Here is a 12,284-nt window from a genome sequence, read left to right as displayed (position 1 = left end):
TTTCTGTAATTTCTTGAGTGAAAAGCATATTGAGAGAGCTCAAGTAAAAGCCAATAAGTTGAAAAAGGCTGAGTGATACACTTGAGAGAAAAGCCTAGAGTTAATTTCAGATTTTTTTAGGTATGTCTGTGTCTTGTATCTTGTACTTGTGAGGTATCCCTTTCTTAGTTGGGTTAGCACTAAGAGTGAAGAGTTAGGTATTAGCATAGCCAATGTCAAGTTATGTCAGAACTTAAGAGAGAAAGGATTGGGTCAATCCTGTGAAATTGGTGTATGTAATTCTTTTAACTATAGTGGAAATTCCTCCATTGTTGTGGAGGAGACTGGATGTAGGTTGCATAGCACAAGGCAACCGAACTAGGATACATACTGGTGTAAGCTTTTCTCTTCTCTGCAATGTTCTGTTTTATGATATTTATGAGACAAAAATAATTTGTCTCATAAATTTTAGCTGCTGAGTTCAAACAGAATCAGAATTCAAAGCTTGCTTTAAAGGGTCATTTCAGTAACTAAAAAGAAAGGCATAGATTCAACCCTCCTTCTCTAAGCCTACAACAACCTTCAATTGGTATCAAGAGCTAAGGTCTCAAGAATCAAGCTTAACCGCTTGGAGCAAAGATCCAATGGCGAACAACTTGGGCACAACCACAGTTGCCTACACCCTCACTGAAAGTCAGTCAAACAATAGGCCTCCTTTCTTCAACGGGAAGAACTATGCCCACTGAAAAGAGAGGATGAAGATCTTCATCCAATCCATCGACTACAATATATGGAAGATAGTTATGAGCGGTCCCAAGATTCCAACAAAAACAAGTGCTGATGGAGTGGTGACTCCAAAAGAAGAAGCTGAATGGAATGAGGACGACAAGAAGAAGATGGAGCTGCATGCTAAAGCCATCAACCTTCTTCACTGTGCTATCAGCTTTGAAGAGTACCGAAAGGTGTCTAGATGCAAGACTGCTAAAGAAATCTGGAAAAAACTCCAGATTACACACGAAGGCACTAAATAGGTCAAAGAAACGAGGATTGATATGCTGCGAAAGGAATACGAGATGTTCAACATGAAGGATGGAGAAAGCATTGATGAAGCGTTTGAGAGATTCTCAATCATAATCAACAACCTTGATGCTATGGGTACAAACTACTCAGAACAAACCTTAGTGAGAAAACTCCTTAGAAGCCTCACAAAAGAATGAGAAACCACTGTCACTGTCCTAACCGAGAGCAACAACCTAAGCCCCATAACCTATGATGAGCTGAGAGAAAAACTCCTTGCCTATGAAACCACACACACAAACACGGACTCAAATAAAAAGGGAATAGCCCTCAAGTCAAAAATAGAACCAAAAGAGAGTGAGTCTAGTGATGGTATTTCAGATGATGAGCTTATATTTTTGCTAGGAGATTTAGAAGGATGATGAAGAACAAGGGCAAATACAAGGGTTCAAGCTTTAAGAAACACAAGATGGACTTGAGCAAAGTGACGTGTCATCATTGCAAGGAGGCTGGACACTTCAAGCTAAACTGTCCAAAACTCAAAAAGGAGGACAAAGGAAAGAAGGAAAGGAAAAGAGTGCTCATGGCAGCTTGGGAGGATCTCGAGAACGACTCCAATGAGAAAGAAAAATCTGAAGGTGAAGACAAAGACTGTTTCATGGTTGGAAACAATAATTTTGATGAGGTAAATTATTTTGATTTGTCTATGGAAGATTTACATGCTATCATTGATGATCTCACCTTGAACACCTCAAAACTGATTGACAAATACAATGAGTGCATATATGAAAGAGATGTGTTAAGAGCTGAAAATGATTTTTTAAAAGAAAAAGTGAAAGAAACAGAATGTGCTTTGGACATTATTGAAGAAAACAGATTTCTAAAATCTGAACTTGAAAAGTTAAAAGGAAAGCACATTGTGGATCCTTCTCATGAGTTAATTACTGAAAATGAAAGATTAAATGACATGATTAAAAGACTAAATGGTGACTTAGCAAAATTTGCTCAAAGTTCTAGTAACTTGGACAAATTGCTTGCAAGCCAAAGACCATTATTTGAAAAATCTGGTTTAGGTTATATAGCCAAGGAAGATGCAGTTTCCAATGTTTCCTCTATAAAGTTTGTGGATTCTTCATCAAATACCAAATCCATACCAAACAAATATGGTATTGGATATGTTCCAACATTTGAAGAAAAATTTGATGAAGTATACACAAGTGAAACTGAGCCTTCACCAAGAACCGAACCGAGTTCAAACAGGCCAGGTTTGGGATACATTTCGAAAAATGAGATTGCTTTCAAGAAACCACCATTTTACAACAAAACCTCATATTCGAAAAGTCCAAATGTTAAAAAAAATTCTGGTGAAAATGTTTTTGCAAAGAGGAATAATTTTAATAAAAATCAGTTTGTCAAAAGAAATGCATCTCCTCCAAAAACCAGAAAATTTCAACCCTTTAATCATTTCAAGCAAAATACCTCACCTAAATTTCAGTGACACACATAAGAAAATCATTGTGTTAATTGCAAGAAATTTGGTCACTCATATGCACAATGTTTCATTGAAAAGAGAGTTGTAGGAAACAAAGTTTACAATGTTGTTTGTGATTTCAATGCACCTGGGCAACCAAGATGGATTAACTTCAAAGGATCCAAATTAATTTGGATACCTAAGGTTATTTGAAGCTTTTCATGCAGATTTGCCTAGCATCCAAGAACAAAAAGGATATGTGGTACTTAGATAGTGGATGCTCAAGGCACATGACTGGAAGGTCAATTTACTTCATCAAACTAAGCAAGTATGATAGAGGTTTTGTGACCTTTGGAGATGATGGTAAAGGTAAAATAATTGCTGTTGGAAAAGTAGGTAATGAATAATATACTTTCATTGATGATGTATTTTTGGTATGTGGTTTAAAGCACAATCTTTTTAGTATAAGCCATCTGTGTAACTTAGGATATTTAGTGACTTTCAAAAGGCTTGAATGCTGTGTTATAAATGAAAAGACAAATGAAGTGATTTTTGTTGCCAAGCATTTTAATAATGTGTATGGGCTTACTCTTGATGAACTAAAGGATCAAAATGTAGTCTGTTTTCACTCTAAAGAATCTGAAAAGTGGTTATGGCACAAGAGATTAGGTCATGCAAGTATGTTTTAAATAAACAAACTTGTGAAGAAAGAATTAGTAAGAGGTCTTCCTTTGATAAAGTTTGACAAAGACATCACTTGTGATGCTTGCCAAATGGAAAAATAAACAAAAAGTTCTTTTAAACCAAAGGAAGACATCTCTACTAAAAGACCACTTGAGTTGCTACACATTGATTTATTTGGTCCAACAAGAACTCAAAGCCTAGGTGGTAAACATTATAGTTTAGTGATTGTGGATGACTATACTAGGTTTGGTTGGGTTTTATTTCTTGCACACAAAAATGAAGCCTTTTCGGCCTTTGAACCTTTTTGCAAGAAAATCCAAAATAAAAAGGATTTGAAGATCTCTTCTATAAGAAGTGATCATGGAACTGAATTTGAAAACAATTTATTTGAATTCTTTTTGGAGGAATTTGGAATATCTCACAACTTCTCTTGTCCAAGGACACTACAACAAAATGGTGTGTTGGAAAGAAGAAATAGAAGCATACAAGAAATGACAAGGGCTATGCTTTGTGAGAGTAATGTTCCAAAATTCCTTTGGGCTGAAGCGGTTAACACAGCTTACCACATTTTGAATAGAACAATCATAAGAAAATTTTTGAAGAAAACCCTTTATGAACTTTGGAAAGGCTACCCACCAAACTTAGACTACTTGCATATCTTTGGATGCAAATGTTTTGTTTTAAATAACAAGAATAATTTGGGTAAATTTGATCCAAAGGCGTATGAGTGTTTGTTTGTAGGATATTCCACAACTAATAAAGCATATAGAGTTTATCATCAAGATGCTAGGATTATTGAGGAGTCCATACATGTTACTTTTTGTGATACTAACTTGGTGCAAAGCATTTTGGAAGATTGTGATGTAGGAAATCAATCTCAAAAGGACGTTGAAACTGTGCATAATCAAGAAAATGGAAATTCTGTTCAAACTGAATCAGAAACTGAAGTTGCTGAAAATTCAAGAGACAATTCCATTTTGTCTCATGAATCTGAAGAAAATCCTGAAGCCAGCAGCACCCAGAATCTATTGGTACATGAATCTACCTCCAAGTCCACCAGACCTCGTGAATGGAGATTCTTGAAGAATTAGCCTGAGAAATTTGTTATTGGGGACGTCTCTCATGGGGGTTAGAACTCGGTCTTCAACTAGAAAGGCCAATGAAGAGACAAACATTGTCCTTCTCTCTCAAATGGAGCCTTAAAATGTCAAGGAAGCCCTTGGTGACCCTTCTTGGGTTAAAGCTATGGAGGATGAGCTTCTTGAGTTTGAGAAGAACCAAGTGTGGACTTTGGTTCCAAGGCCAAGTGGAAAGAAAGTGACCGGCACCAAGTGGATATTTCGGAATAAGTTAGGAGAAGATGGCAGCATTGCAAGAAACAAAGCAAGGCTAGTGACACAAGGATATGACCAAGAATAAGGAATAGACTTTGATGAATCCTTTGCCCCTGTTGCCCGAATGGAAGCCATAAGACTTCTCTTAGCTTATGCTGCATTTTGTGGTTTTAAATTATATCAAATGGATGTGAAATATGCATTTTTGAATGGTGTGATAGATAGAGAAGTGTATGTGGAGCAGCCACCCGATTTTGAAAATAAAGAGCATTCTAACGATGTTTTCAAATTATCAAAAGCTCTCTATGGTTTAAGACAAGCTCCTAGAGTTTGGTATGAGAGACTTAGCTCTTTTCTTTTGAAAAATAGTTTTCAAAGAGGCACCACAGACACAACTCTATTTATCAAGAATTCTAATGATTCTTTTATTCTAGTCCAAATATATGTTGATGACATTATTTTTGGATCAGCTAATGAATCCCTTTGTTCTGAATTTGAAAAACTCATGACGAGTGAATTTGACATGAGTATAATGGGTGAACTTAATTTTTTCCTTGGGCTGCAAATTAAACAAACTGAAAATGGTATTTTCATTCATTAAGAAAAGTATGCCAAGGAATTAGTTAAGAAATTAGGTATGGAAAATGCCAAACCCATGGGAACTCCCATGCACCCTAATTCAAAATTAGATAAGGGAGAAACTGAGAAAGATATAGATGAGACTATGTATAGAGGAATGATTGGTTCTCTTATGTACTTAACTTCCTCTAGACCCAATATTGTGCAAAGTGTTGGATTGTGTTCAAGGTTCCAATCCAAACCTAACGAGTCGCATCTTTCAGCAGTTAAGAGGATCATTAGATATGTCCATGGCACATCCAACTTTAGTCTTTGGTATCCCAAATTGATGATTTTTCTGCAGTTGGTTATTGTGATGCAGATTTTGCTGGTGATAGAGTTGATAGAAGGAGCACTTCAGGCCTATGTTGCTTCCTTGGAAAGTCCTTAAATATTTGGTCAAGTAAGAAGCAACCAACAGTGGCCTTATCCACTGCAGAGGCTGAGTATATAGCTGCTTCTTCTTGTTGTTCTCAGCTTTTATGGTTGAAAACACAGCTTGCCGATTACAAATTAAATGCTGAAAATATTCCCTTGATGTGTGATAATATGAGTGCCATTAATATTTCTAAAAATCTAGTTTTGCACTCTAGGACTAAACATATTGAAGTAAAATTTCACTCAATAAGAGAACATGTCCAAAAGGGGGATATTAGCATTCAATTTGTTAAATCAGAAGAGCAATTAGCAGATATTTTCACAAAACCACATGCTGAGGACAGATTCTGCATGCTTAGGACTAGTCTAGGAATTTTGAGTTATGATTCTTTGTTTAAAAATTGCTGATGTATTTGCTTGAGTATTTTGTCTCATAAACAGGTATGAGACAATTCTGGGCATGTGAAGAACATTCCCTTCAATCAGCGTGTTCTGGGCTTGTTGCAAGTGAAAATTGATCTGGGCCAACCTAAAAAATCAGATCTAGAGTAGTCCAATGTGTTTCCCTAATTCAAACCACCTTTGGGCCCAATATGAATGTTATATTTTTTAATGTTTGTTTTTTTGTTAGCTAGTGTGTTTCAGATTTTTGTCCAAAAAGGCTTTTAGGTAAATTAAATTTTTAAAAAAAGGTATTTCAAAATTTAAAATTAATTTCCTGTTTTATTTTAAAATCAAATAAAATCTTTCCTTTTATGAGGTCATGTCTTTTCAAAGTCACATCAAAAGGTGATGCAGTTGCATGGTTTGTGAAAAATTCTTTTGGATACGGTTACCAACACTCCCTCTTTTCCCTCCATTAACTTCTCCTTAAGCCTTTTAGTTTCTTCCCACTACCTTTACCACTTCTCTTCTCGAAATCTGAAACCAAACCAATGAGAATAAAAACTTTGGCTAAAAGGCCTCCTAGGGAGAAAATTCACAAGCTTTCCACCAAACCATCAACTCGCTCCCAAGACCGAACCTTCACACCCTCACCATCTCCTCCTACCTCTCCTCCTCGCACTGATCCCATGGCGCGGAGCAAGACCACACCAAGATATCCTGCCTCTGCCAAACCAAGCTCCTCGAAACATAGCTCATCCAAGGGCAAGCGCCCTGCTGCTGAAGAACCTATTCCTGAGACAACAAAACTTAAGCCAAGGTCTGTTCCATTGCGTTCACAAAGAGGTAACCCTCATCTCCTTCTCAAATCTATTAGAGAACCAGACATTGATCCTTTTGCTCACAAATCTCACTTCATGACATCTCACTCTAACTATAACCCCCATCGATTCAAATCTGCCATGAATCACGATTTTTATGAAGGAGTTATTTAGTATCGTACTATGTGTCCCTTTTTTTCTTGCGGATTTACCTACTTTGAAAAAGAAAGGTTTTCCTTTTGTTGAAAATCTGGAATTTTTAGACTGGAATCACCTTTTTAAAATAAAAAAACCTGTGTATCCTCTGTTGGTCAAAGAATTTTATGCAAATATGACTTACCATGAAGGAAGTGTACATTCGTATGTTAAGAGCTGAGACATTATTTTAAATGATGAAACAATCAGTGATTCTTTGAAGTACACTGATGTTGGGCCGTGTGCTTATACGTCTGTAAAGTGGGATGAATGAGTTGGTATTTCTTACCATGATGCTTTGGCTCACATTTGTGAACATGTTTTCTTAATTGATGGCATCACACCCACTTACAAAGCCCTAGGATATGAACGTGCTCAGTTGCACCGAATTGTCAACCACATCTTACTTCCTCAAAGTGGTTCATATCAAAGGGTTTCTTACACAAACACACTTGTTTTGTATGCCTTAATCATGAAAACAGAAATTTCTTTTGCCTATTTGATGGCTAGATACATGTTTGATTCTGTTAGAAGTGAGAAAGATAAAGCACTACCTTATGGCATGTTTCTAACTTGCATCTTTGAGCATTTTGGTATTGACCTGTCAAATGAGGATTATGAAAACAGACATTCATATCTAAAAGGGGGTGGTTCAGTGAAACAGCAAAAAAGACCAACTCGATCTGAGAGAGTGGTTCTAGATGATGATGATGAAGAGTTCATTCCTGATGACTCTCCTCCTCCTTCCACCGAGGGTACCTCCATCTCTACTGGCCAAAAATCTGCTCTGCTGAATGTTGTCAAAGATGTTGTTCAGGAGTTTGTCTCCCAATCTAATCACATGATTACTATGAGCAAAGAGCAAAGGAAGCTAGTAAGCAAGCCTGAGAATTTCCTCAGGAAGTCAAGAGATGGAGTGGCTGTGTTCATGACTTTCATTGATAACCTTCAAAAGGATGAAGATCCTGCCTCTGATGCTGATAAAGAAGTTGATTTGGAGGGAAATGGTTCGGATGCCTAGGATTGCTACATGAAGATGTTGCTGCCTGCTATTTTTTGTCTCATGAATTCTATTTATTTGGCTACTTTTGGACTAGTTTTTACTGTTTTGGATGACTGTAATACTCTAAATACCGCTGCACTTAAGTTTAGATTACTTCATATTTTGGATTGTGCACTAACTCTTTCTTGCAGGGTTTAAGATGATGTTTTTTGTTGATCTTACTTCTTATCCGCCCTTGATGACAAAAGGAGGAGTAATAGTTAGTTGCTACTGAATGTTTGATTTTTTGTGAACTTTTTGATTGATGCGGCTGATAGTTTTGAACATACATTGCTACTGAACTGCTGCAGAAAATGTAGTGACATGCCTTTTGGAGCATGATTTTATATGTTGCTGATTTGCTCTTGATTAATCCTGATAATTAGCTTTGGTTGAAATGATTTGTTCAGAGTTGGGCTGATTTTGTGGTTATGATAAATGTGTGTAACTCTTTTGTGTTCTCTACAAATACAATGTAAAACAGAAACAAAAGAGGAGAGCATAAATCTAGGGGGAGCTACTCTTGAAAAGGAAAGGGGGAGCAACACTAGAGCAAGAAACATCAATCAAAGGGAAGTTTTCTAACTTTACTGAATTTCAATTCCTTTTGGTTATTGCTTAAATATATTTGTCATCAAGGGAGAGATTGTTGAGTTAAGAAATTAACTAATATGATTAATGATGACAAACATTTGATTATTGGGCTAATTACCCAATTAGTTTTAATTGTTTTGGTTAAGTGATGCAGGCCAAAATTAAATCTAGCAGCCTAAATTGGAATGAAAATAAAATAACAAGGTTGGTGGGCTGGTAAATAAACAAAGCCCAAAAGAAAACAAAGCTGAGAAATCAAAACAGGCCAAGCAAATCATATCCAGATCCAAGCCCGATTTGAATTCAGCAAGCAAACTCCTCTCATTTGCTTTACCAACTCAACGTACACTTTTTTCTCTTGGTCAGAAAACACAGAAGAGAGAGAGAGAGAGAGAGAGAAAGAGAGAGAGAGAGAGAGAGAGAGAGAAAGAGAGCTTCTTCCACACGCCATTCACAGAAAAGGAAAGAAAGAGAGATATTATGCTTGAAAGGCATATGTCAAATCAGTGAGTTTAAACCAAATCAAGCTTAAGAAAAGATTAAAGGTAACCTATTTTCTTTTACATACATCAGATATTCTTCTCTTCTTTCCAACTCTCTGCAAGACCGAGAATGGCACACAAGGGAAAGTTATTTTCTGCCCTAATCTGCTATGTATCTACGGTCACAAGTGATTCTTGGGGACCAAATAGTTTATCAATGGCTCAGATCCGTTTTACCATTGGAAGATTTTGTGGTTACTGTTTTATGGCTTTCGATCAACCTTGGAAAGTCAGAGGCAAAGTTACTACTCTGAGAATTGATAAGAAAAAGTAAGTTTGTGGGTTGGTGAAGCACAGTGCTCAAGAAGTTGACCTAGGAAGATGAACCCAGCAACATGCAAGGAGATAAAAGAAGATTTTCTATTCATTTAGTAGCAAGGAGAGATAACCCAGTATATTGAGGTGTTGTTCTGTGAAGAAATTCTCTAAAGAAGGTCTTCTACTTGGACAGTGCTCTCTTTCAAAGAAGCATTTCGCCAAAAATGAAGAACTGAATCAGAGACATGATTAACTGGTTTATCACATAGTAAAGAGGCTGTTGATGAAGTCAATCTCCTTCATGTTTTACAGATTGTAATTTACTTTTCAATATTTATCTTTCTGTAATTTCTTGAGTGAAAAGGCATATTGAGAGCTCAAGTAAAAGCCAATGAGTTGAAAAAGCTGAGTGATACACTTGAGAGAAAAGCCTAGAGTTAATTTCAGATTTCTTTAGGTATGTCTGTGTCTTGTATCTTGTACCTGTGAGGTATCCCTTTCTTAGTTAGGTTAGCACTAAGAGTGAAGAGTTAGGTATTAGCATAGCCAATGTCAAGTTAGGTCAGAACTTGAGAGAGAAAGGATTGGGTCAATCCTGTGAAATTGGTGTATGTAATACTTTTAACTATCATAGAAATTCCTCCATTGTTGTGGAGGAGACTGGATGTAGGTTGCATAGCACAAGGCAACCGAACCATGATACATACTGGTGTAAGCTTTTTTCTTCTCTGCAAGTTCTATTTTCTTATATTCATGAGACAAAAATAAATTGTCTCATAAATTTCTGCTGCTGAATTCAAACAGAATCAGAATTCAAAGTTTGCTTTAAAGGGTCATTTCGGTAACTAAAAAGAAATGCATAGATTCAACCCCCCTTCTCTAAGCCTACAACAACCTTCAAGTGGGCTACCGCATATTTGAGGGAGCACTTCATAAGAATTACATCACAATGTGAGAGAATTCATTCATTATTGAAGGACTATGTTGAGAGTAAAACCAGTCTCCTTGAATTCATGCATAAATTCAGTGAAGTATTAAGGCATTACCAAAACAATCATCTTACTGCTAACTTTGATACCTTTTATAAGTTTCCTGTTTTGACTACGTGTTTGGAAATTTTTGAAAAATAAGTTACTGAAGTTAATACTAGAAATATTTTCAAATTTGTAAAAGATGAGATAGAAGCAGCAGGTGCCTTAAATGTGACTAAGTGCCCAAATAGTGGAGATATTGTTGAGTACAACACGTGTGGGTATTTTAATCAGTAATGAAAATTTAAAGTATCTTACAATAAAGACAAGGACTTGTTTAGGTGTGAGTGCAGACTATTTGAGATTCGTGGACTACCGTGCTCCCACATCTTTGGGATCTTGAAGCATCGCAATGCATAATGCATCCCTTCATCTCTTATCCTGAAAAGATGGACAAGAGATACAAAGAGTGATTTTATATGCTCAATTGGAGAGCAAGACTCCACTGATGATATAGTGCACACACTTAGATGCGGTGCAACGGCATCAATTTGTTGGAAGTTTTATGATATTTCTTCAAAAAATTCAGTCGACTATAGAAAAATCTCAAGTGAGTTACTTAAGCTAATTTCAAAGGTGCAAAAGAAAAGTGATGCACAAGGGAGGCTTTTCCCCACGTCAACACTAATAGGTGATCCAGCTGTTGTGAAGTGAAAATGTGCTCCAAGAAAGGTTCTGAAAGGCCAAAAGAGGCAAAAATATTCACATTGTAAGCCAAGAAGGCATTTCATCAGGTGTCCATTACTCGTCAACGAGGACTCACCCGCTGAATACTCAAATACAGAAGATGAACTAATGGTATTAATATAATACTTTTTTTTATTAGTTACTTTATGCCCACCTATTATTTTAGTGTCTTTTGTAGAACTAATAAATAATGCTATATTTTGAGCAATTTTTTCTTTTTTTAGCAAGTTGAAGAATGTGACGCCAGTAAACAGACTTGCTCTCAAGACACAAAATCAGTAGAAAATCCACCCATGCACAATAACAATAATTTTAAAGTAAGCACTTATCTATGTTATACCATGTATCAAATTTATCATCATTTCAATTCAAATTTGAAATAGATTATTCTCGTAGTGCTTATACTATTTCTTCTTTTTCTGTAACAAAAATTCAAGGGTAGTGAAAGCAAGAAATTTGTATCTAAATTGACAGCGACAGCAACAAGAAGATTAGAGCAAATGGCAAAAAAGGTCTATAGAAGGTAACATTTCGCATATCTAATAATTTATATTAGGGTGTTCAAGAAGGATAATTAAAGTCTTATTTTGACTTTAGATTGTTTTAATCCAATAGCATAAGTGCAACTGAGAAATTAAGGGAGAGTGAGATTAAGACTTTGAGAAAGTCTTACTTGACTCTAGCTTGTTTTACTAGTTTTTTATTTTGAATTTTGTATCATAATTGTTTGAAAATTCTGATTTATGTTCAGACTGAAGAGATCACTCTAACTTAAGAAACATTAAAAGAAAAGACGAACACAACAGGAATAGAAGTGTCAAAAGTTGCAGGTGCAGCCACAACCAAAAAACTAGGATTGCCATAATATCATATGCATCATTATCCAGTGGTCTATCCTTATAAAACCTTATGGTGGAGTACCGTTGGGTTTACCGTTAGACGTTAGCAGCATGTTTTCCGTCAGATTGACCGTCAAATTTTGTAATAAATTCATCACCTGAAATTATTACCGTCGGAACATTGTTTCCGACGGTAACGTCGACGATAATATTTGGCGGGAAGGAAAAAAGTTTCGGCGCGCTTACTACTGTTGGATTTATCGGAGGCTAGATCCGACGGTAACGTTGTTTAGTAAAACGTTACGTTTTGGGCACACGAATAATGTTACTGTCGGATTAATCCGACGGAAAATTTATGGCTAAATTCAAAATGCAAAGCCCTTCCTCCTTACTTTAGAAAGTTGTTCTCT

The sequence above is a fragment of the Arachis ipaensis genome, chromosome B03 (genome assembly GCF_000816755.2).
Source record: "Arachis ipaensis cultivar K30076 chromosome B03, Araip1.1, whole genome shotgun sequence".
NCBI classification, from domain to species: Eukaryota; Viridiplantae; Streptophyta; class Magnoliopsida; order Fabales; family Fabaceae; genus Arachis; species Arachis ipaensis.
The sequence above is the reverse complement of the archived record's forward strand: the minus strand, read 5'-3'. Positions refer to the sequence as shown.